We start from the raw sequence: 25,110 nt of genomic DNA on the forward strand, positions 1-25,110 counted from the left end.
AGAATATCTACACCTTTGACTAAACTGACACAGAAGGGTGTCAAGTTTGAGTGGAATGACAAGTGCGAGGCGAGCTTTGAGAAGCTCAAGTAGATTTTGACTACAGCTCCAGTTTTGGCATTGCCTTCTGGCATTGACGGTTTCACAGTGTATTCTGATGCGTCTCGGATTGGTTTGGGTTGCGTTCTGATGCAACATGGGCAGGTGATTGCTTATGCTTCCAGACAGTTGAAGAAGCATGAGGTGAATTGTCACGACCCAAAATTGAGGGCCGCGACCGGCGCTAGGGAATGGGAATTGTAGTTCCGAAACCCGTAGCAAGCCTGAAATTCACTAAAACTTTTTCGCAATTAAACAATCATACAATGACTTTACAAACGCAGCATTTAAACAAAGATACATTTATATACAGTGGTAAAACCATACAACGTGCTCAGACTTAACGTTTCTGTATCATGAACGAATTAGCCCGGCATAAACCACTATGTCGAAATTACATCACGGGAATTTACCTCCGTGATAACTATTGTAGCCAGCCTCATGTACACAACAGACATCAACTACAAACCATATAAAATTTTACTGCTGTAATAGGCCACGACACTGGTCAGACATCATACTACTGCAGCATCTACGGAAGTCGGGATTTTACATAGCCAAAGGAACTTCCGGTTAAAGACGAACTTCTAGCTACGTCTAGAATCTAGGTACCTGAAAAACACACTATTTGGGGGTCAGCTATTAAGCTGAGTGAGTTATACTTTACTTACCATATTATCAAAATAAGCATCGCATTTAAAACATTTTTTAAAATATATATATACAATCACATTTTCAAACAATTCCAACATATACAATCACAGCGATTGCAAACAATTCACTTAAGACAAGTATTTGATCCGATCGAAACCTTAATCTTAAACTCCTTAGCCTCTCCTAATCCGTTTCATATTCTAATCATATCGTCCGAGTGGCAGGGTCCCGAGATAGTTCGACCGAGTTACCCGCTACCACGTGGCATAGTCCCGAGATAGTTCAACCGAGTTACATCATGCCACTACTTAATCCCAAGTTGTGGGTCCCAAGATAGTTCGACCGAGTTACCCACCAGATACGGGTCCCGAGATAGTTCGACCGAGTTACCTCGTATCTGCCAAAATTATAATCCTCCTTTCCGATACCCAAACATATTCCATTTCATAATTATAAATTTGATCAACATTTAATGAGCTCATATCAAACGTATCTATGTACGAATATCTAGACTTTCATAAACTCCGGTGATCACACGGCCTATTGACGCCCAATAGGTAGCCCGTTTCTTCGGATCATATACAAACTCACATTCGCAAATAATCGACAAGTCATAAGCAGAGTATAACAATTCATATATCAAACAAGTCAATCCAATACAATGTAGTTCAATCCATAACCAAACAAGTTGAATATAATTCAATCATACACCAACAATCCAAATCAAACAATTCAACTCAAACAACTAATGCGATGCATTTAATAATGATAATATATATGTAAAATAGTTTTTAATACGATAATAAGAGTGAGTAAAATATACTCACCGCTTGCTATCCATAATCTTCGATAATACCTAGCGATCTCGCGTTTCGTAAGTTTTGGGTTCCATTGGTAGTCGTCTCGTCAAGTCTACACAATTTCGATAATAACTCGAATTAATTACAATCTAACTATAATTAATTAATCCAAAACTAGGTTTCTAGCCAATTTCGGCTATTGAAACCGTTTACTTAAAACAGTCCGACCACTAAATAAAATTGACATTCTTAATGTTCAGAACGTCGCCTAAAACTTTCATTTAGGTCTCGGACTGAGATAAGTACCCGAAGGTGTCGGAATTTGGCTCTAAAGTTAATAACTTGGGGCTGTCCAAATTTCAGAGCTGCTATACGCAACATAATGTTCTGAATTATTTGAGCCATTTCGAGGCCAAACTAGCAGAAACTTAAACTTAGACATTTATAGACGACATCCTTAAATTTCCGTACCAATAAACGGAACTTAATTTGGAGTTATATAGCTCGAGATATTACCCTTGAAACATGGCTGTTTTGCAGCGCAAAATATCCAGCAACATCGTCAAATTCTCAAGTAATCTCTTTAACGTTTCGGTCGATTAAAACAGATATATACTCAATATTAATCCATATACTTTAACCTTAATTCATTCAATAACCATCAACTTAAATCTATCTCAACTTCCCTAACATTTTTGTGCAAAAACTCTTTAAACGTCACACTCGTTTACTAACTCCGTAGCTCCGTTTTTTGACGTGAAACTTAACGCATTCAAACACAAACGAAGGGTGGCATCAGCCCCCTTATTCTTCACATGTCCCTCCCCTGTTTTGGTAGGGGGAGGGGCTGATTATGCCCTGGTGCGTCGCACCAGGGCTGCTGCAAATAGCAGCTCCACCGTGCTACGGCACGGTGGCATTTGTTGGACCGTAGGTCCAACAACTCCGGCCATCACGGCCTCCGACCAGCCACATACATCACACCCTAACATCCCCACAATTCACAACTCTCACAACTCACTCAAACTACCCATTAATTTAAGTTCTAAACAATCAATTATCCATCAAAACATGATTATCAAGCTTAGACACATCATCATCATCATCAAGCTCAACAAACAGAATATTTTCGTGCTAAACCATAACCAAATTACTGATCCTTACCTTGATTTTGTGGAATAGATTGAAAGCTCTCCTCTTCCTCTTTCCTTAGCCACGAGAATCACGCAAAACCGATTAAAAATGAAGAAGTTATGGAGGATTGAAAATTTCCATGCCTTAGGTTTCTAAGGAAGAAGATGACCCATTATCTTGAGCTGAGAAAATGTGTTTGCTGATTTGAAAAATCAACACAAATTCTAGATATATTTAAGGTAGAAAGTTCCATTTTAATCCCTCACTTTGCCACCTCCTTAACTTCCACTTTATAACTTTTAATTTGTCCAATTTAGTCCATTAATCACTTAATCTTTTGACCTCGATAAATTGTGTATTATTTATGTTCAAATAAATAATACCACCTCGATATGTCATTATTTTATTCCAATAATATAATTTAGAAATTTTCGGCTAAAAACGCTCAAATTCCAATTTGAGCTAAAATGCACCTTTTCTCACTTTTTCCTTTCAAATTTTGCTTTAACAAGTATCGATATCCAATTATTCGATATTATTTTTATAAGTACTAATTCCCGTCAATAATCTCTTAAATTTCCATTTTTCGGGAATTAAATCCTTATTTTCCAATTTTTCGAGTCTAAGTGCACTTTATCCACTTTTCCATATTTTCCTTTTTAAGTTTAATTCTATTTCCTTTATGTAATTATTGATATTAAACTTTTCTTGTTAAAATATCAATATCGACCTACTCGCGTCTGTCCTTGTTTAATTCTTCTGTTTATTTTCTTTCTGGCCGCTTTACTTATTTTGAATCGGGCACGTAGCCTACTTTTGCAACGCCAGACGTACGGGGTATTACATTCTTCCCCCCTTATAAAAATTCGTCCTCGAATTTTCTTATATTTCTTTTTCTGGGTAAACATCTTACCATTTCCTTACATCGTTTACTTCATTATAACGATGGCGCGTAAACTTGTCACTCCGATTATTGCACGTCCTTTGCGTCCTTTTGTAGCTGTTTCTTATACGTCCTTTCACTATAATTGGATCCTCTTTAATGTTCTTTTAATCTCCGTTCTGTCGTCGGCCAATTCCTTGTATCTTCTCATTTCTTAGCGCTGATATTTTTCAACGTTTATTCGTCGTTTTTCTGCAATTTCTTGCAAGTCATATTTGTAGCGTATCATATTTGATACTATCATAAAATGTCCTTTAAATACCTTTATCTATTAATCAAAATCTTAATTTGATTAATTTAGAACAATTTATTTGAATAACTCAATATTTTAAGTTATTTTAAACATATCCAAAATTGCTCTTCTGGTCAACTTTGACCCTTAAAATCACTTATATCGAGTAGCTCGTTTGTCAAACAAAATTGATAAACTTGTAGTCCGCAACGCTATCTCCAACATTCGTTTGAACATCGAGTCAAAAATAATGCTCGATGATGTCGAAAACTTGCGCTGAAATCGCCTCCTTGGGGTAGTTTTAAGACTGCACTTGCAGATCTTATAACCGCTGCTCAAGTTGATAAACCAAGCGTCTAAAAATGTCTTAGTCTGAATTAAATTCAATAATCTTATGTTTTAATACCTCCTCTACAACTTTCATTAAGATCAAATTTCATTTCGACATTTCCTTAATGTCTGAAATCGTCCTCAAAGTTGGTTACTGGCCATACTTTTACCCTTAGGTTAACTCACGTTTTCGGCTCGTCTTTGAGAGTGAAAAATAACTAATCCAATTGAATAATGTCATGATCAAATTATCCAAATTTTATCTATGCAATGTCATTTACTTATATCCATTGATTACGATTAAAAACACCACTGATTTTCGGGGTCCGAAATTCGCCCGAAAGATAGCTTCATGAGCTAATATGGAATTGCGTTATATCGTTGCCAATTCCAATCTACCTTGCTTTGAAAATTCCCTCTTAACATCTCTACTTAACGTGCATTTATACTATTCATACTAAGTATAAGGTTTATCCTTTATTGTATCTCGTATCTTAGTCCTTGATTTTCGGGTTACCATGTTTTTCTGAACCAAACAATGCGTAACTTATTATCTTATACTCAATTAATGTCGTTCTTTTGGTTCTCCTCCTTAATCTCAATCCATCTCTCGATATGTCATTATAAACATATATTTCTTATTCCCAAACTATGTCTTTCCTTGTCCCTTAGTCGTTTATGTTCTTCGCTATTTGTGATGAATTATTATTCCATAATAATTCTATCGGTCTCCTTTCGATCATTTCTCAAATCTTAATCTTAACCCTAAAATTTTCTTGTTAGGTTGTACTATCCTTGATAGTCTCTACCTTTGTTTCGCATCACATAGACTTCCGAGTTTATCGGAGTCTGATGTCATTTTTTTTAACGTTCCTCATGTCTTTCCCGTATTCTGTCATGTCTATGCTTATTTTCTCCTTTCACGTTTTTGATGCGACATTCTAATTAACCATTTACTTACTAATATAGTCAACAGTTAGATTTATACGATCATTCGTTTGATATCCTTATCAAGGCCTGATGGTATATAAGAAATCTTTCCATTTATACCAATGTAATACTTCATGGTCCTATGGTGTTGAATTTCATGAAGTTGAATGCTCTCTATATATTCCTTAACATGTGTCGCGTCCATATTTCATGGTGTGCTTCTTATCTCTTGATCTTATAACTTCAATCGTCCATATCTAACTGGTAATACCTTTACCATTATTTGATGTAATCCTTTCCTTATTATGTTTCTCGATCATTTCATCATTCCTATTATAATACTTCTCAATCACTTTATCCATCTCATTCCAATATACATGTTGTACATGATACGTTTTGGTTCTTACAAACATATGACTATTGATTTCCTTATCATTGTCCGTTGAAGTCATTGTCTTTGTCTTATCGTTTTTTTTTTGTTTTTTGATCTTCTTGTACTTCTTGTTTCCATATCTCCAATATCGTTTATCGATAGGAGGTAAACCTACTCCCTGCTCGCATTTGTCAACGTATTACATCTTTGATTGCGCGTATATCTTTATATTGGACTCTTACTGTCACCTGACCCATCAGTGAGGTCGATCCCAGACTTATGTCAAACTCATCCGCTTAGCTCCTTTCGCTTGTTGCCATATCGAATCCACCTCTTAAATTGTTACATTAGGCACCTTTCAGTTAGCCTACCTTATTACGGTCTACTCCTCTTCTCATTTATTCTCATCGAGTATTTCAGTATTGTACGCGTATATTTTTAATCGTTCTTACCCTTATATGGTCTTTTCCATGGTCTGTGTCTTCCTCGGATCTATACCCTTTCTCTTCTCGCTTTAGATGTTGTATTATCACCCCGTATCACACTTGGGTAAGCACCAATCTTAGGTACCTTACTGATATCTTACACGTCTCGCATCGATAAATTGCAATAATATTTATATCATTAGGGATTCATTCTTATATTGGGGTGTATTTTATCACATACGTTCATTCTTGTTTATCAAGAATCTTTTATTATTGTTGTCGCAGGGCTTTACATCTGAGTTTCTTACAAAACAAATACATTTCAAACATTGCTGGTGCACCAGTCTTTCAAACTCTTCTTTCGACTCAAATTCTTTTACTTTAAATCGTTTGAAAACATTGGTACAATTGTAGCTCAGAGTGATGACACCTCTCATCACCAAAGAGTTGCTGAGTAAAATCACGTTCTTTTCGATGTTTACACAAATATGATGCATGATCTATATTTTTGAAAATCATTTTTGTATACATTTCTAACGTGATCATAATGTTTCATATGCAAGGTCTGAGCACAATTGCACCATTTAAAATCACAAGACTTTCTTTCCTTGAAAGCAGTCGTAAGTCCCTTCAGATTACACACCTTGCGACATTAATGGCTTTTCATTATAATTTATTGGGGTTTATTATGATTTTGATATTGGAATTCTCGTCATCCTTTAACACTCATCTAAATGTTTTATAGTCAATGCCATCCTCTTCTAGCATTGCTAAACAAATATTTCGTTTCCCCGTCTTCGATACTCACCCATCTTTATACTTTACCACCTCGATCATATTCTTATCTCACGTAGCCCTTAGGCTCACGTGTCAATCTTTCATAATATGCTTTTTTTAATATCGTTTACCATCCTTATGGTAATGGAAATGTAATTTAGGGGATTACGTTTCACGCTATATATATTATGTATGTTATGTATTTTATGCATTCTTGGTTTCAGTTATCATATAAGCAACTATGTTTCGGATAAAGCCTATATGCGCGGGTTTCTCAATCTATCTCTATAGGCATTATCCAAACAATACACAATTATATCAATATATGTCATATCAATCGATCACAAAATAAATAAAACAATACAAACATTTCAATCACATAAACATGTTTGGCACATAAGCATAGAAAGCATTTCATACTTGAGGGCGTCTCACTGGACTCACCCTTCTCGGGTCGCAATGCCACATCCGCGTCCTCTAGCGCGTCTAGCACTGCCTCTACCTCTGTGCAAAATTGCGGGGTTATGCCAAATACTAGGAATAGTACTCCTATGAAAAGGGAATGTTGGTTTCTCACGTCAAAAGAAGAAAGGTGGAATGGAATCGTCATTCCACTCATGATCGCTGGCTGTCTGACGAGCCTTAGCGGACAACATTCCTAAATACTTAGATGCATCGTTGTAAAGCTCAACATAGTCGGGTCCTAAACCCCTAATTTACTAACAGTTCACTTGATGCTTCCTCTTCGAACGGGTCTTCCTCACTTTCCTCACTAACTTCCATCTCCGGGACAATGGTCCCACTTCGAGTTTGAATATCTGATATGCAGTCATTCTGACGTATCTCCGATAGTCTGTCAATATCTACATGAAATCCATTTAATAAATAGGAGGCGCTTCCTCCTCTTCTGATATAGCATGTAGCTGAGCTCTATTTTGCCCAGATATGCTGAACAAGGACAATTCTTAATCATGAGATATTGTCCAAACCACTTTTCCATAATATCCAATGATTTAATATATGATATGCACTATCTAGCTTAAAACTTGACTAACTATCTAAGCATATCACATTCACTTAAACACTTAAGCAATCTCACACACACGCGTTCTACTCGGCAATAGACAGCCTATAACATCAAACAAATAAAATCAAACACATATAGTCAATAAGGCTAGACACTATACGCTGCAGTAGTTCCTAGGTACTTAGGGTCAAACAGACACTTTTCAAAGACTGGCAGTGGTAACTGGACCAACTGCTCTGATACCACCTTTGTCACGACCCAAAATTGAGGGCCGCGACCGGCGCTAGGGAATGGGAATTGTAGTTCCGAAACCCGTAGCAAGCCTGAAATTCACTAAAACTTTTTCGCAATTAAACAATCATACAATGACTTTACAAACGCAGCATTTAAACAAAGATACATTTATATACAGTGGTAAAACCATACAACGTGCTCAGACTTAACGTTTCTGTATCATGAACGAATTAGCCCGGCATAAACCACTATGTCGAAATTACATCACGGGAATTTACCTCCGTGATAACTATTGTAGCCAGCCTCATGTACACAACAGACATCAACTACAAACCATATAAAATTTCACTGCTGTAATAGGCCACGACACTGGTCAGACATCATACTACTGCAGCATCTACGGAAGTCGGGACTGTACATAGCCAAAGGAACTTCCGGTTAAAGACGAACTTCTAGCTACGTCTAGAATCTAGGTACCTGAAAAACACACTATTTGGGGGTCAGCTATTAAGCTGAGTGAGTTATACTTTACTTACCATATTATCAAAATAAGCATCGCATTTAAAACATTTTTTAAAATATATATATACAATCACATTTTCAAAGAATTCCAACATATACAATCACAGCGATTGCAAACAATTCACTTAAGACAAGTATTTGATCCGATCGAAACCTTAATCTTAAACTCCTTAACCTCTCCTAATCCGTTTCATATTCGAATCATATCGTCCGAGTGGCCGGGTCCCGAGATAGTTCGACCGAGTTACCCGCTACCACGTGGCATAGTCCCGAGATAGTTCAACCGAGTTACATCATGCTACTACTTAATCCCAAGTTGTGGGTTCCGAGATAGTTCGACCGAGTTACCCACCAGATACGGGTCCCGAGATAGTTCGACCGAGTTACCTCGTATCTGCCAAAATTATAATCCTCCTTTCCGATACCCAAACATATTCCATTTCATAATTATAAATTTGATCAACATTTAATGAGCTCATATCAAACGTATCTGTGTACGAATATCTAGACTTTCATAAACTCCGGTGATCACACGGCCTATTGACGCCCAATAGGTAGCCCGTTTCTTCGGATCATATACAAACTCACATTCGCAAATAATCGACAAGTCATAAGCAGAGTATAACAATTCATATATCAAACAAGTCAATCCAATACAATGTAGTTCAATCCATAAACAAACAAGTTGAATATAATTCAATCATACACCAACAATCCAAATCAAACAATTCAACTCAAACAACTAATGCGATGCATTTAATAATGATAATATATATATGTAAAATAGTTTTTAATACGATAATAAGAGTGAGTAAAATATACTCACCGCTTGCTATCCATAATCTTCGATAATACCTAGCGATCTCGCGTTTCGTAAGTTTTGGGTTCCATTGGTAGTCGTCTCGTCAAGTCTACACAATTTCGATAATAACTCGAATTAATTACAATCTAACTATAATTAATTAATCCAAAACTAGGTTTCTAGCCAACTTCGTCTATTGAAACCGTTTACTTAAAACAGTCCGACCACTAAATAAAATTGACATTCTTAATGTTCAGAACGTCGCCTAAAACTTTCATTTAGGTCTCGGACTGAGATAAGTACCCGAAGGTGTCGGAATTTGGCTCTAAAGTTAATAACTTGGGGCTGTCCAAATTTCAGAGCTGCTATACGCAACATAATGTTCTGAATTATTTGAGCCATTTCGAGGCCAAACTAGCAGAAACTTAAACTTAGACATTTATAGAGGACATCCTTAAATTTCCGTACCAATAAACGGAACTTAATTTGGAGTTATATAGCTCGAGATATTACCCTTGAAACATGGCTGTTTTGCAGCGCAAAATTTCCAGCAACATCGTCAAATTCTCAAGTAATCTCTTTAACGTTTCGGTCGATTAAAACAGATATATACTCAATATTAATCCATATATTTTAACCTTAATTCATGCAATAACCATCAACTTAAATCTATCTCAACTTCCCTAACATTTTTGTGCAAAAACTCTTTAAACGTCACACTCGTTTACTAACTCCGTAGCTCCGTTTTTTGACGTGAAACTTAACGCATTCAAACACAAACGAAGGGTGGCATCAGCCCCCTTATTCTTCACATGTACCTCCCCTGTTTTGGTAGGGGGAGGGGCTGATTATGCCCTGGTGCGTCGCACCAGGGCTGCTGCAAATAGCAGCTCCACCGTGCTACGGCACGGTGGCATTTGTTGGACCGTAGGTCCAACAACTCCGGCCATCACGGCCTCCGACCAGCCACATACATCACACCCTAACATCCCCACAATTCACAACTCTCACAACTCACTCAAACTACCCATTAATTTAAGTTCTAAACAATCAATTATCTATCAAAACATGATTATCAAGCTTAGACACATCATCATCATCATCAAGCTCAACAAACAGAATATTTTCGTGCTAAACCATAACCAAATTACTGATCCTTACCTTGATTTTGTGGAATAGATTGAAAGCTCTCCTCCTCCTCTTTCCTTAGCCACGAGAATCACGCAAAACCGATTAAAAATGAAGAAGTTATGGAGGATTGAAAATTTCCATGCCTTAGGTTTCTAAGGAAGAAGATGACCCATTATCTTGAGCTGAGAAAATGTGTTTGCTGATTTGAAAAATCAACACAAATTCTAGATATATTTAAGGTAGAAAGTTCCATTTTAATCCCTCACTTTGCCACCTCCTTAACTTCCACTTTATAACTTTTAATTTGTCCAATTTTGTCACGACCCGAAATCGAGGGCCGCGACCGGCGCTAGGGAATGGGAATTTTGGTTCCGAAACCCGTAGCAAGCCTAAATTTACCTAAAAAAATTTTCGCTTTTCCAAAATCGTTATAATACTTAATAAAACCATTTTCGAAAAATCGGCAATATAACGCCTGTAAACTTAAATAACCACACCTGTATAAAATACCAATTAACCATATATTAAATCCCTGGGTAATTCATTTTTCCAAAATACATCATTTTAGCAGGTCATAATATAAACATAAATCGTCTGCTACTAGCTAGGTCTACTATCATGACTACTGCAGCTCTAAGAAGAATAAGACCTCCCATAACTGAGACTTCCGGAACAACGAATGGAAGCTCGACCACATCGTCATATGTTAATCCTGAAAGAAAACACTGTTGGGGGGTCAGACAACGCTGAGTGAGTTCACAATTTACTAACGGTATTATACTTAAAATCAGGTCGCATTAACAATAAAATATACTTTTCTAAATATTTCAACAATAAACTTGTATTTAAACATACTTCGATAATAAATGATAAATTAAACATAAATAAACATAAAATGTACTTAATAGTTTCCAATATCGGATCCGTTCGAAACCCTAAACCCAAGTGCTACGGACTTATTGGACATAATTGACGATAACTATTTTTCGAATCATGTCGTCCGAGTGGCCGGGTCCCGAGATAATTCGACCGAGTTACCCGCTACCACGTGGCATAGTCCCGAGATAGTTCAACCGAGTTACATCATGCCACTACTTAATCCCAAGTTGTGGGTCCCGAGATAATTCGACCGAGTTACCCACTAGACACAGGTCCCGAGATAGTTCGACCGAGTTACCTTGTGTCTATCACATTTCTTTTTATCCTCCTTATTCCATTAATCGATCGATAATCATAATTTATCATTTCAAATCATTGACCATAGACGCCTAGACTCGACTCGTATCAGTACTGGTGATCACACAGCCTATTGACGCCCAATAGGTAGCTCGTTTCCCACAGATCACTTATTGGGTTTAAATAATAATTCCACAGGACAAACAATGTATAAGCTCGTATAATAAATATACATATAGCGAAGCTATCAAAATAACAAGTATTATAATAAAATTCTCAAATTCTCTATACTCATATACATGTTTAAAGGTCTAAAAAGAATAAAGAGCATTAACTAAATAATACATGCTCTTTTCAAATAAACGATGCTATTTCAAAGGCGATCTCACGATCTAGCCATCATCAACTATAAATCGCATTATTCATTATAAAAAATCAAAGTCTAATATCAAACATTTTTTAATATATTTCAAACTCAATTTATGCGACCTTTAATAAAATGTAATATATTTTATTCGTTTATAGCATAAAATAAACTGTTAATAAAAGTCATAAACTTATTATTTAAAATATTTTAATAAAGCTCTATTAATATCAATATGAGTTTTATAAACAAATATATAGGTTTAGATTAAAACATTCCATCAAATACATGTATCTATTTATAAATAAAAATAATAATACTCGAAAGTAAATCGCGAACTCACCTCGATCGCTTAAATTCAAATTTTCCAATTGCAAAATATAAAATAGTCCGTTGATTAATTCCAATTCTTCTAATTCTCCAATCCGCCCACGTGTAGAATCTATAATATGAACAAATGCTAAATTAATACTCTATTTAAAACTAGCCTACTCATTCCTTTTCGAATAAAATTTCAAGTATTCGAACTTGAATTAATGCTAAGTCCTTTTGTTCATTCTTGCCTTCTTAAAATCATTTTGATTTGCTAGCTAATAATTCACGCTAATAATCCAAAATTTTAAATGCTTAACTTAACTTCTAAATTATCACTTTAACTAATTTATATTATTAATCCCACTTGTAATAACTTTTATTCCTAAATATATGTTGTCACACTAACCTCGTTACTCGACTTTTAAATCATTTTAAACCCGCTTAAACCCAATTTAAACTTTATATTCGAGCATTTAAACTTAAATTTAATCTATGCCATAACTTATTTTTACTTCTATTTCAAAACTCATTTTATTAAACCTTCTAAATTCATTTTCAGCTTTATTTCACCCTAAATTGATTGGTTTAATTTATAAAAACACCCTAAAAAAAACAATTTCGGTGGCACTCGGATCCGGAGCGACCGGCTGGTCTGCCCATTGAGCAGACCAGCTGGTCTGCTCCTTAAGAGCAGCCGGTCTGCTCTTTTGAGCAGACCAGGTCTGCTCTTTTAGAGCAGACACAGGTCTGCTCTTATAGAGCAGACCACGTCTGCTCTTGTTGAGCAGACTTGGGTCTGCTCAACAGAGCAGACGGGTCAGGCCACCACGGCCTGACCGGTCTCTCGCCGGCCACCGTTCACTTCCGCCAAACCCGACCTCTATTCACCTCAACTTGCAATTATTGAAAACCTTAAAAATTTACAGCTTTGTTCTTAAACTTTTCTTAACAAAATTGATTACTTAAACCCTTAAATCCATCATCAATTCATAGCTTAATTGACCTTAGACTTAAAGATTAACCATCTAGATATGAGTTTAATTATATGGAAGCCAAGCTTTTCTCTTTAAGCCATAAACCTTAACCTATCAATTCAATGTTTCAACCATGAATAAGAGATAATTACCTCCATTTAAGCTCCAAAATTGATGGCAAATGATGAATTGATCTTTCTTGAGAGTGATTATTTGAAATTGCTACTCAAAATTCTACACTCTAGCTCTCTTTCTTCTTTAATTCATGATGTGTAGAAGATGAGGATGAGAAGAAGAACTCCCTGGATTGTTCCTTTATGTCTAGACTAAATAAAAGTAGTGTGGGCTTGCTAATCAAATGGGCTAATTCTATTTTAATACAATCTCACCCCAAATTCAAAAACTTCTTTTATTAATCATTCTTTTATTAAATTCTTACTTAAAATTCATAACAATAATTAATCTCATTGATTAACCATGTCGTTTTTGTATCGAGTTCAAATCCACTTTAACGACAACTTTAAATTATACGGAGTCCTCTAGTAATCCAAAGATGTTAATTATTGTCTTTTTTCTTAAAATTTTATAATTTGACCGTATAATTTATTTGTCGTTCTTATACCCGTATTTAAAATAATATTCCAATTATTTATGGATTCTCTTATAATAATCCAAATAATAAAATTTGCGGATATTAAATATCCACTTTAAAAATCATTTATTTTGTTTAATGGGAATTTCTCCAATTTTTCCATTAAATAACAATATGCTTATCTCGATATCCAAATACGAGATAAAATTTTAATTCCAATTAATTTCATCTAATATATAGTCCAACTTTATTAAAATTAATCCTTTGTCAAAACGCCATTTTCCGCCTTGTTTACGAAAATTTCCTTATTTTAGCTCCCTTTGGCTAAAATAATATGTCTAATCCAATTAAACATTTCTCCAAAAATGCGGGGCATTACATTCTTCCCCCCTTAAAAAAAATTCGTCCTCGAATTTTCTTATAATGCTTACCATCCAATTATTTTAATATTGGTAGTGCTCACTACTTCCGCCATCCCCTTAAGGCATAATCTCATAGGATATTTTATTCTACGATTTTCTAACTTATACTTATTTTGTATTACGTTATCCATGTATTACGTAGTTAGTTTTCCAAACTAACTAAAATTCACTTCTTCTTAATTTTGTAAACTTTAGGTTTTTAGCCCGCTTCAGGCCACAAAACCAGCATCTAAAATTTATCCAAGTTTTAATTTATCACTTGAAACTTATTCTATGCTACACTACCTACAACTTTTATTTTGGTCCTAGGTCCAAAATAACATTTCTTGGGATCGAAAATTGATCCAGAAGTGGCTTTCCTAGATTAGCATTAGAATTGTGCTTAACCTTTAATTAATAGGCTTACTTAAGGGTAAATGTTTGCCTGCTTGCCTAAGGCAGGTCTTGTTTTTCATGGTTAATCCGAGCTTGTCGTTATCCTTTCTGACATACTCCTTCCACAAGGCATTAAGAGTAATTACAAAAAAAAATTCACGAACACGTCCAAAATTACCTCCAAAATAACCATCTTAAACGCTTGTTACGCTCTTTACTTTCACATTCTAAATCCAATAAACTCCCTTAACTTTAACCAATTTCAATGTAAAATTGCGTTCCTAACACGAACGAACTAATACTTCAATCATAAATGAATTCGCGGTACTCTAATTGTTAAAATTTGATATAATAACTTTTATTAAGGTTAATGTATTCCAAAAATGTTGATGATTTAATGGTAAACTTAAACCATTAAATGAATCACTTAAAATCGTCCAATTGTTTATCACTTTCTTTAAATGCACTCTCTGCAACTCTCTCTGCAATTTCCATTTAGATTCACATTGACCTTGACAAGCGTTAGAGGTCGGAAAGTTTGTCCAAACTACCTACCCCGAACTTTTCTTAATTTGACATGTAGTTTCTTTAGTTGAATTCTTTGAACTTAATTGAAAGTAACTACTAGTCCAAACGTAGTTATAAGTTTTGGATTATCCCACTTGATATATAACCAAAATCCATATGAAATGTTCGTAGTCACATTTATAGACGACATCCTTAAATTTTCGTACCAATAAACGGAACTTAATTTGGAGTTATATAGCTCGAGATATTACCCTTGAAACATGGCTGTTTTGCAGCGCAAAATTTCCAGCAACATCGTCAAATTCTCAAGTAATCTCTTTAACGTTTCGGTCGATTAAAACAGATATATACTCAATATTAATCCATATATTTTAACCTTAATTCATGCAATAACCATCAACTTAAATCTATCTCAACTTCCCTAACATTTTTGTGCAAAAACTCTTTAAACGTCACACTCGTTTACTAACTCCGTAGCTCCGTTTTTTGACGTGAAACTTAACGCATTCAAACACAAACGAAGGGTGGCATCAGCCCCCTTATTCTTCACATGTCCCTCCCCTGTTTTGGTAGGGGGAGGGGCTGATTATGCCCTGGTGCGTCGCACCAGGGCTGCTGCAAATAGCAGCTCCACCGTGCTACGGCACGGTGACATTTGTTGGACCGTAGGTCCAACAACTCCGGCCATCACGGCCTCCGACCAGCCACATACATCACACCCTAACATCCCCACAATTCACAACTCTCACAACTCACTCAAACTACCCATTAATTTAAGTTCTAAACAATCAATTATCCATCAAAACATGATTATCAAGCTTAGACACATCATCATCATCATCAAGCTCAACAAACAGAATATTTTCGTGCTAAACCATAACCAAATTACTGATCCTTACCTTGATTTTGTGGAATAGATTGAAAGCTCTCCTCCTCCTCTTTCCTTAGCCACGAGAATCACGCAAAACCGATTAAAAATGAAGAAGTTATGGAGGATTGAAAATTTCCATGCCTTAGGTTTCTAAGGAAGAAGATGACCCATTATCTTGAGCTGAGAAAATGTGTTTGCTGATTTGAAAAATCAACACAAATTCTAGATATATTTAAGGTAGAAAGTTCCATTTTAATCCCTCACTTTGCCACCTCCTTAACTTCCACTTTATAACTTTTAATTTGTCCAATTTAGTCCATTAATCACTTAATCTTTTGACCTCGATAAATTGTGTATTATTTATGTTCAAATAAATAATACCACCTCGATATGTCATTATTTTATTCCAATAATATAATTTAGAAATTTTCGGCTAAAAACGCTCAAATTCCAATTTGAGCTAAAATGCACCTTTTCTCACTTTTTCCTTTCAAATTTTGCTTTAACAAGTATCGATATCCAATTATTCGATATTATTTTTATAAGTACTAATTCCCGTCAATAATCTCTTAAATTTCCATTTTTCGGGAATTAAATCCTTATTTTCCAATTTTTCGAGCCTAAGTGCACTTTATCCACTTTTCCATATTTTCCTTTTTAAGTCTAATTCCATTTCCTTTATGTAATTATTGATATTAAACTTTTCTTGTTAAAATATCAATATCGACCTACTCGCGTCTGTCCTTGTTTAATTCTTCTGTTTATTTTCTTTCTGGCCGCTTTACTTATTTTGAATCGGGCACGTAGCCTACTTTTGCAACGCCAGACGTACGGGGTATTACATTCTTCCCCCCTTATAAAAATTCGTCCTCGAATTTTCTTATATTTCTTTTTCTGGGTAAACATCTTACCATTTCCTTACATCGTTTACTTCATTATAACGATGGCGCGTAAACTTGTCACTCCGATTATTGCACGTCCTTTGCATCCTTTTGTAGCTGTTTCTTATACGTCCTTTCACTATAATTGGATCCTCTTTAATGTTCTTTTAATCTCCGTTCTGTCGTCGGCCAATTCCTTGTATCTTCTCATTTCTCAGCGCTGATATTTTTCAACGTTTATTCGTCGTTTTTCTGCAATTTCTTGCAAGTCGTATTTGTAGCGTATCATATTTGATACTATCTTAAAATGTCCTTTAAATACCTTTATCTATTAATCAAAATCTTAATTTGATTAATTTAGAACAATTTATTTGAATAACTCAATATTTTAAGTTATTTTAAACATATCCAAAATTGCTCTTCTGGTCAACTTTGACCCTTAAAATCACTTATATCGAGTAGCTTGTTTGTCAAACAAAATTGATAAACTTGTAGTCCGCAACGCTATCTCCAACTTTCGTTTGAACATCGAGTCAAAAATAATGCTCGATGATGTCGAAAACTTGCGCTGAAATCGCCTCCTTGGGGTAGTTTTAAGACTGCACTTGCAGATCTTATAACCGCTGCTCAAGTTGATAAACCAAGCGTCTAAAAATGTCTTAGTCTGAATTAAATTCAATAATCTTATGTTTTAATACCTCCTCTACAACTTTCATTAAGATCAAATTTCATTTCGACATTTCCTTAATGTCTGAAATCGTCCTCAAAGTTGGTTACTGGCCATACTTTTACCCTTAGGTTAACTCACGTTTTCGGCTCGTCTTTGAGAGTGAAAAATAACTAATCCAATTGAATAATGTCATGATCAAATTATCCAAATTTTATCTATGCAATGTCATTTACTTATATCCATTGATTACGATTAAAAACACCACTGATTTTCGGGGTCCGAAATTCGCCCGAAAGATAGCTTCATGAGCTAATATGGAATTGCGTTATATCGTTGCCAATTCCAATCTACCTTGCTTTGAAAATTCCCTCTTAACATCTCTACTTAACGTGCATTTATACTATTCATACTAAGTATAAGGTTTATCCTTTATTGTATCTCGTATCTTAGTCCTTGATTTTCGGGTTACCATGTTTTTCTGAACCAAACAATGCGTAACTTATTATCTTATACTCAATTAATGTCGTTCTTTTGGTTCTCCTCCTTAATCTCAATCCATCTCTCGATATGTCATTATAAACATATATTTCTTATTCCCAAACTATGTCTTTCCTTGTCCCTTAGTCGTTTATGTTCTTCGCTATTTGTGATGAATTATTATTCCATAATAATTCTATCGGTCTCCTTTCGATCATTTCTCAAATCTTAATCTTAACCCTAAAATTTTCTTGTTAGGTTGTACTATCCTTGATAGTCTCTACCTTTGTTTCGCATCACATAGACTTCCGAGTTTATCGGAGTCTGATGTCATTTTTTTAACGTTCCTCATGTCTTTCCCGTATTCTGTCATGTCTATGCTTATTTTCTCCTTTCACGTTTTTGATGCGACATTCTAATTAACCATTTACTTACTAATATAGTCAACAGTTAGATTTATACGATCATTCGTTTGATATCCTTATCAAGGCCTGATGGTATATAAGAAATCTTTCCATTTATACCAATGTAATACTTCATGGTCCTATGGTGTTGAATTTCATGAAGTTGAATGCTCTCTATATATTCCTTAACATGTGTCGCGTCCATATTTCATGGTGTGCTTCTTATCTCTTGATCTTATAACTTCAATCGTCCATATCTAACTGGTAATACCTTTACCATTATTTGATGTAATCCTTTCCTTATTATGTTTCTCGATCATTTCATCATTCCTATTATAATACTTCTCAATCACTTTATCCATCTCATTCCAATATACATGTTGTACATGATACGTTTTGGTTCTTACAAACATATGACTATTGATTTCCTTATCATTGTCCGTTGAAGTCATTGTCTTTGTCTTATCGTTTTTTTTTTGTTTTTTGATCTTCTTGTACTTCTTGTTTCCATATCTCCAATATCGTTTATCGATAGGAGGTAAACCTACTCCCTGCTCGCATTTGTCAACGTATTACATCTTTGATTGCGCGTATATCTTTATATTGGACTCTTACTGTCACCTGACCCATCAGTGCGGTCGATCCCAGACTTATGTCAAACTCATCCGCTTAGCTCCTTTCGCTTGTGGCCATATCGAATCCACCTCTTAAATTGTTACATTAGGCACCTTTCAGTTAGCCTACCTTATTACGGTCTACTCCTCTTCTCATTTATTCTCATCGAGTATTTCAGTATTGTACGCGTATATTTTTAATCGTTCTTACCCTTATATGGTCTTTTCCATGGTCTGTGTCTTCCTCGGATCTATACCCTTTCTCTTCTCGCTTTAGATGTTGTATTATCACCCCGTATCACACTTGGGTAAGCACCAATCTTAGGTACCTTACTGATATCTTACACGTCTCGCATCGATAAATTGCAATAATATTTATATCATTAGGGATTCATTCTTATATTGGGGTGTATTTTATCACATACGTTCATTCTTGTTTATCAAGAATCTTTTATTATTGTTGTCGCAGGGCTTTACATCTGAGTTTCTTACAAAACAAATACATTTCAAACATTGCTGGTGCACCAGTCTTTCAAACTCTTCTTTCGACTCAAATTCTTTTACTTTAAATCGTTTGAAAACATTGGTACAATTGTAGCTCAGAGTGATGACACCTCTCATCACCAAAGAGTTGCTGAATAAAATCACGTCCTTTTCGATGTTTACACAAATATGATGCATGATCTATATTTTTGAAAATCATTTTTGTATACATTTCTAACGTGATCATAATGTTTCATATGCAAGGTCTGAGCACAATTGCACCATTTAAAATCACAAGACTTTCTTTCCTTGAAAGCAGTCGTAAGTCCCTTCAGATTACACACCTTGCGACATTAATGGCTTTTCATTATAATTTATTGGGGTTTATTATGATTTTGATATTGGAATTCTCGTCATCCTTTAACACTCATCTAAATGTTTTATAGTCAATGCCATCCTCTTCTAGCATTGCTAAACAAATATTTCGTTTCCCCGTCTTCGATACTCACCCATCTTTATACTTTACCACCTCGATCATATTCTTATCTCATGTAGCCCTTAGGCTCACGTGTCAATCTTTCATAATATGGTTTCTTTAATATCGTTTACCATCCTTATGGTAATGGAAATGTAATTTAGGGGATTACGTTTCACGCTATATATATTATGTATGTTATGTATTTTATGCATTCTTGGTTTCAGTTATCATATAAGCAACTATGTTTAGGATAAAGCCTATATGCGCGGGTTTCTCAATCTATCTCTATAGGCATTATCCAAACAATACACAATTATATCAATATATGTCATATCAATCGATCACAAAATAAATAAAACAATACAAACATTTCAATCACATAAACATGTTTGGCACATAAGCATAGAAAGCATTTCATACTTGAGGGCGTCTCACTGGACTCACCCTTCTCGGGTCGCAATGCCACATCCGCGTCCTCTAGCGCGTCTAGCACTGCCTCTACCTCTGTGCAAAATTGCGGGGTTATGCCAAATACTAGGAATAGTACTCCTATGAAAAGGGAATGTTGGTTTCTCACGTCAAAAGAAGAAAGGTGGAATGGAATCGTCATTCCACTCATGATCGCTGGCTGTCTGACGAGCCTTAGCGGACAACATTCCTAAATACTTAGATGCATCGTTGTAAAGCTCAACATAGTCGGGTCCTAAACCCCTAATTTACTAACAGTTCACTTGATGCTTCCTCTTCGAACGGGTCTTCCTCACTTTCCTCACTAACTTCCATCTCCGGGACAATGGTCCCACTTCGAGTTTGAATATCTGATATGCAGTCATTCTGACGTATCTCCGATAGTCTGTCAATATCTACATGAAATCCATTTAATAAATAGGAGGCGCTTCCTCCTCTTCTGATATAGCATGTAGCTGAGCTCTATTTTGCCCAGATATGCTGAACAAGGACAATTCTTAATCATGAGATATTGTCCAAACCACTTTTCCATAATATCCAATGATTTAATATATGATATGCACTATCTAGCTTAAAACTTGACTAACTATCTAAGCATATCACATTCACTTAAACACTTAAGCAATCTCACACACACGCGTTCTACTCGCAATAGACAGCCAATAACATCAAACAAATAAAATCAAACACATATAGTCAATAAGGCTAGACACTATACGCTGCAGTAGTTCCTAGGTACTTAGGGTCAAACAGACACTTTTCAAAGACTGGCAGTGGTAACTGGACCAACTGCTCTGATACCACCTTTGTCACGACCCAAAATTGAGGGCCGCGACCGGCGCTAGGGAATGGGAATTGTAGTTCCGAAACCCGTAGCAAGCCTGAAATTCACTAAAACTTTTTCGCAATTAAACAATCATACAATGACTTTACAAACGCAGCATTTAAACAAAGATACATTTATATACAGTGGTAAAACCATACAACGTGCTCAGACTTAACGTTTCTGTATCATGAACGAATTAGCCCGGCATAAACCACTATGTCGAAATTACATCACGGGAATTTACCTCCGTGATAACTATTGTAGCCAGCCTCATGTACACAACAGACATCAACTACAAACCATATAAAATTTCACTGCTGTAATAGGCCACGACACTGGTCAGATATCATACTACTGCAGCATCTACGGAAGTCGGGACTGTACATAGCCAAAGGAACTTCCGGTTAAAGACGAACTTCTAGCTACGTCTAGAATCTAGGTACCTGAAAAACACACTATTTGGGGGTCAGCTATTAAGCTGAGTGAGTTATACTTTACTTACCATATTATCAAAATAAGCATCGCATTTAAAACATTTTTTAAAATATATATATACAATCACATTTTCAAAGAATTCCAACATATACAATCACAGCGATTGCAAACAATTCACTTAAGACAAGTATTTGATCCGATCGAAACCTTAATCTTAAACTCCTTAACCTCTCCTAATCCGTTTCATATTCGAATCATATCGTCCGAGTGGCCGGGTCCCGAGATAGTTCGACCGAGTTACCCGCTACCACGTGGCATAGTCCCGAGATAGTTCAACCGAGTTACATCATGCCACTACTTAATCCCAAATTGTGGGTCCCGAGATAGTTCGACCGAGTTACCCACCAGATACGGGTCCCGAGATAGTTCGACCGAGTTACCTCGTATCTGCCAAAATTATAATCCTCCTTTCCGATACCCAAACATATTCCATTTCATAATTATAAATTTGATCAACATTTAATGAGCTCATATCAAACGTATCTATGTACGAATATCTAGACTTTCATAAACTCCGGTGATCACACGGCCTATTGACGCCCAATAGGTAGCCCGTTTCTTCGGATCATATACAAACTCACATTCGCAAATAATCGACAAGTCATAAGCAGAGTATAACAATTCGTATATCAAACAAGTCAATCCAATAAAATGTAGTTCAATCCATAAAAAAACAAGTTGAATATAATTCAATCATACACCAACAATCCAAATCAAACAATTCAACTCAAACAACTAATGCGATGCATTTAATAATGATAATATATATATGTAAAATAGTTTTTAATACGATAATAAGAGTGAGTAAAATATACTCACCGCTTGCTATCCAGCAACATCGTCAAATTCTCAAGTAATCTCTTTAACGTTTCGGTCGATTAAAACAGATATATACTCAATATTAATCCATATATTTTAACCTTAATTCATTCAATAACCATCAACTTAAATCTATCTCAACTTCCCTAACATTTTTGTGCAAAAACTCTTTAAACGTCACACTCGTTTACTAACTCCGTAGCTCCGTTTTTTGACGTGAAACTTAACGCATTCAAACACAAACGAAGGGTGGCATCAGCCCCCTTATTCTTCACATGTCCCTCCCCTGTTTTGGTAGGGGGAGGGGCTGATTATGCCCTGGTGCGTCGCACCAGGGCTGCTGCAAATAGCAGCTCCACCGTGCTACGGCACGGTGGCATTTGTTGGACCGTAGGTCCAACAACTCCGGCCATCACGGCCTCCGACCAGCCACATACATCACACCCTAACATCCCCACAATTCACAACTCTCACAACTCACTCAAACTACCCATTAATTTAAGTTCTAAACAATCAATTATCCATCAAAACATGATTATCAAGCTTAGACACATCATCATCATCATCAAGCTCAACAAACAGAATATTTTCGTGCTAAACCATAACCAAATTACTGATCCTTACCTTGATTTTGTGGAATAGATTGAAAGCTCTCCTCCTCCTCTTTCCTTAGCCACGAGAATCACGCAAAACCGATTAAAAATGAAGAAGTTATGGAGGATTGAAAATTTCCATGCCTTAGGTTTCTAAGGAAGAAGATGACCCATTATCTTGAGCTGAGAAAATGTGTTTGCTGATTTGAAAAATCAACACAAATTCTAGATATATTTAAGGTAGAAAGTTCCATTTTAATCCCTCACTTTGCCACCTCCTTAACTTCCACTTTATAACTTTTAATTTGTCCAATTTAGTCCATTAATCACTTAATCTTTTGACCTCGATAAATTGTGTATTATTTATGTTCAAATAAATAATACCACCTCGATATGTCATTATTTTATTCCAATAATATAATTTAGAAATTTTCGGCTAAAAACGCTCAAATTCCAATTTGAGCTAAAATGCACCTTTTCTCACTTTTTCCTTTCAAATTTTGCTTTAACAAGTGTCGATATCCAATTATTCGATATTATTTTTATAAGTACTAATTCCCGTCAATAATCTCTTAAATTTCCATTTTTCGGGAATTAAATCCTTATTTTCCAATTTTTCGAGCCTAAGTGCACTTTATCCACTTTTCCATATTTTCCTTTTTAAGTCTAATTCCATTTCCTTTATGTAATTATTGATATTAAAATTTTCTTGTTAAAATATCAATATCGACCTACTCGCGTCTGTCCTTATTTAATTCTTCTGTTTATTTTCTTTCTGGCCGCTTTACTTATTTTGAATCGGGCACGTAGCCTACTTTTGCAACGCCAGACGTACGGGGTATTACATGAATTACCCTACTCATGATTTAGAGTTGGCAGCTGTGGTCTTTGCTCTGAAGATTTGGAGGCATTATTTGTATGGTGCTACTTGTGAGATTTTCACTGATCATAAGAGTTTGAAGTATATCTTTGATCAGAGAGAATTGAACTTGAGACAGAGGAGGTGGCTAGAGTTACTGAAAGACTACGACTGTACTATTCAGTACCATCCTGGTAAGGCTAATGTGGTAGCCGATGCGTTGAGTCGCAAGTCTTCGGGCAGTTTGGCTCATATTTCACAGGTTGGGCGTAGACCCATGGTTAGAGAGTGGCACAGTTTGATAGCTTCGGGCTATGGTTTTCAGATTTCTCAGGCTGGTTGTTTGTTAGGACAGTTGCAAGTGCGACCCGTTTTGATTGATCGGATCAAAGCTTTACAAGCTGAGGATCCACAGTTGAAACGGATTATTGAGGAGGTTCAGCAGGATGGAAATTCTGAGTTTACTTTTGTGGATGGTGTTCTGAGACATGGTTCGAGATTGTGTGTTCCGGACTCAGATGGTTCGAGGGACCAAATTCTGGAAGAAGCGCACAAGTCTGCTTATAGTGTTCATCCGGGTTCTACTAAGATGTACCATGATCTTAAGGGTACCTACTGGTGGAGCGGGATGAAGAAGGATGTCGCTGAGTATGTTTCTAAGTGTCTGACTTGCCAGCAGGTGAAGCTGGAGCATCAGAGACCTTTTGGCTATCTGCAGCCACTACCTATTCCAGAGTGGAAGTGGGAGCGGATTGCTATGGATTTTGTGGTTGGTTTACCACGTACTCGACAGGGGTACGATTCCATCTGGGTGATAGTTGACCGTATGACCAAGTCAGCTCATTTCCTTCCGATTAAGGTTTCGTATACTGCTTCGAGGTTGGCTCAGTTGTACATCGACAGGATTGTCAGTTTGCATGGTGTACCAGTTTCTATTGTTTCAGACAGAGGTTCTGTGTTTACTTCGAGGTTCTGGAAAGCGTTACAGGAATCCTTGGGTTCTCGGTTGGATT

General features: G+C 35.9%; 4 long non-coding RNA genes across 4 annotated transcripts; all 4 read right to left on the reverse strand.

Moving 5' to 3' along the window:
• Positions 1-329: 329 nt before the first annotated feature.
• On the reverse strand, positions 330-2,015 carry LOC130015159 (uncharacterized). Its single transcript, XR_008790178.1, has 2 exons — positions 1,581-2,015; positions 330-723 (listed from the first exon to the last, which is right to left on the reverse strand). It is a non-coding gene; the product is annotated as an uncharacterized LOC130015159 (long non-coding RNA).
• Positions 2,016-8,053: 6,038 nt separating this feature from the next.
• On the reverse strand, positions 8,054-9,720 carry LOC126670610 (uncharacterized). The gene is made up of 2 exons (XR_007638763.2): positions 9,307-9,720; positions 8,054-8,447 (listed from the first exon to the last, which is right to left on the reverse strand). It is a non-coding gene; the product is annotated as an uncharacterized LOC126670610 (long non-coding RNA).
• Positions 9,721-10,917: 1,197 nt separating this feature from the next.
• Positions 10,918-13,545, reverse strand: LOC126670609 (uncharacterized). Its single transcript, XR_007638760.2, has 3 exons — positions 13,395-13,545; positions 12,297-12,395; positions 10,918-11,138 (listed from the first exon to the last, which is right to left on the reverse strand). It is a non-coding gene; the product is annotated as an uncharacterized LOC126670609 (long non-coding RNA).
• A 7,847-nt stretch (positions 13,546-21,392) lies between these two features.
• Positions 21,393-23,428, reverse strand: LOC130015150 (uncharacterized). The gene is made up of 2 exons (XR_008790141.1): positions 23,270-23,428; positions 21,393-21,786 (listed from the first exon to the last, which is right to left on the reverse strand). It is a non-coding gene; the product is annotated as an uncharacterized LOC130015150 (long non-coding RNA).
• Positions 23,429-25,110: the final 1,682 nt, after the last annotated feature.

Source organism: Mercurialis annua, linkage group LG2, assembly GCF_937616625.2.
Source record: "Mercurialis annua linkage group LG2, ddMerAnnu1.2, whole genome shotgun sequence".
Taxonomy (NCBI): Eukaryota; Viridiplantae; Streptophyta; class Magnoliopsida; order Malpighiales; family Euphorbiaceae; genus Mercurialis; species Mercurialis annua.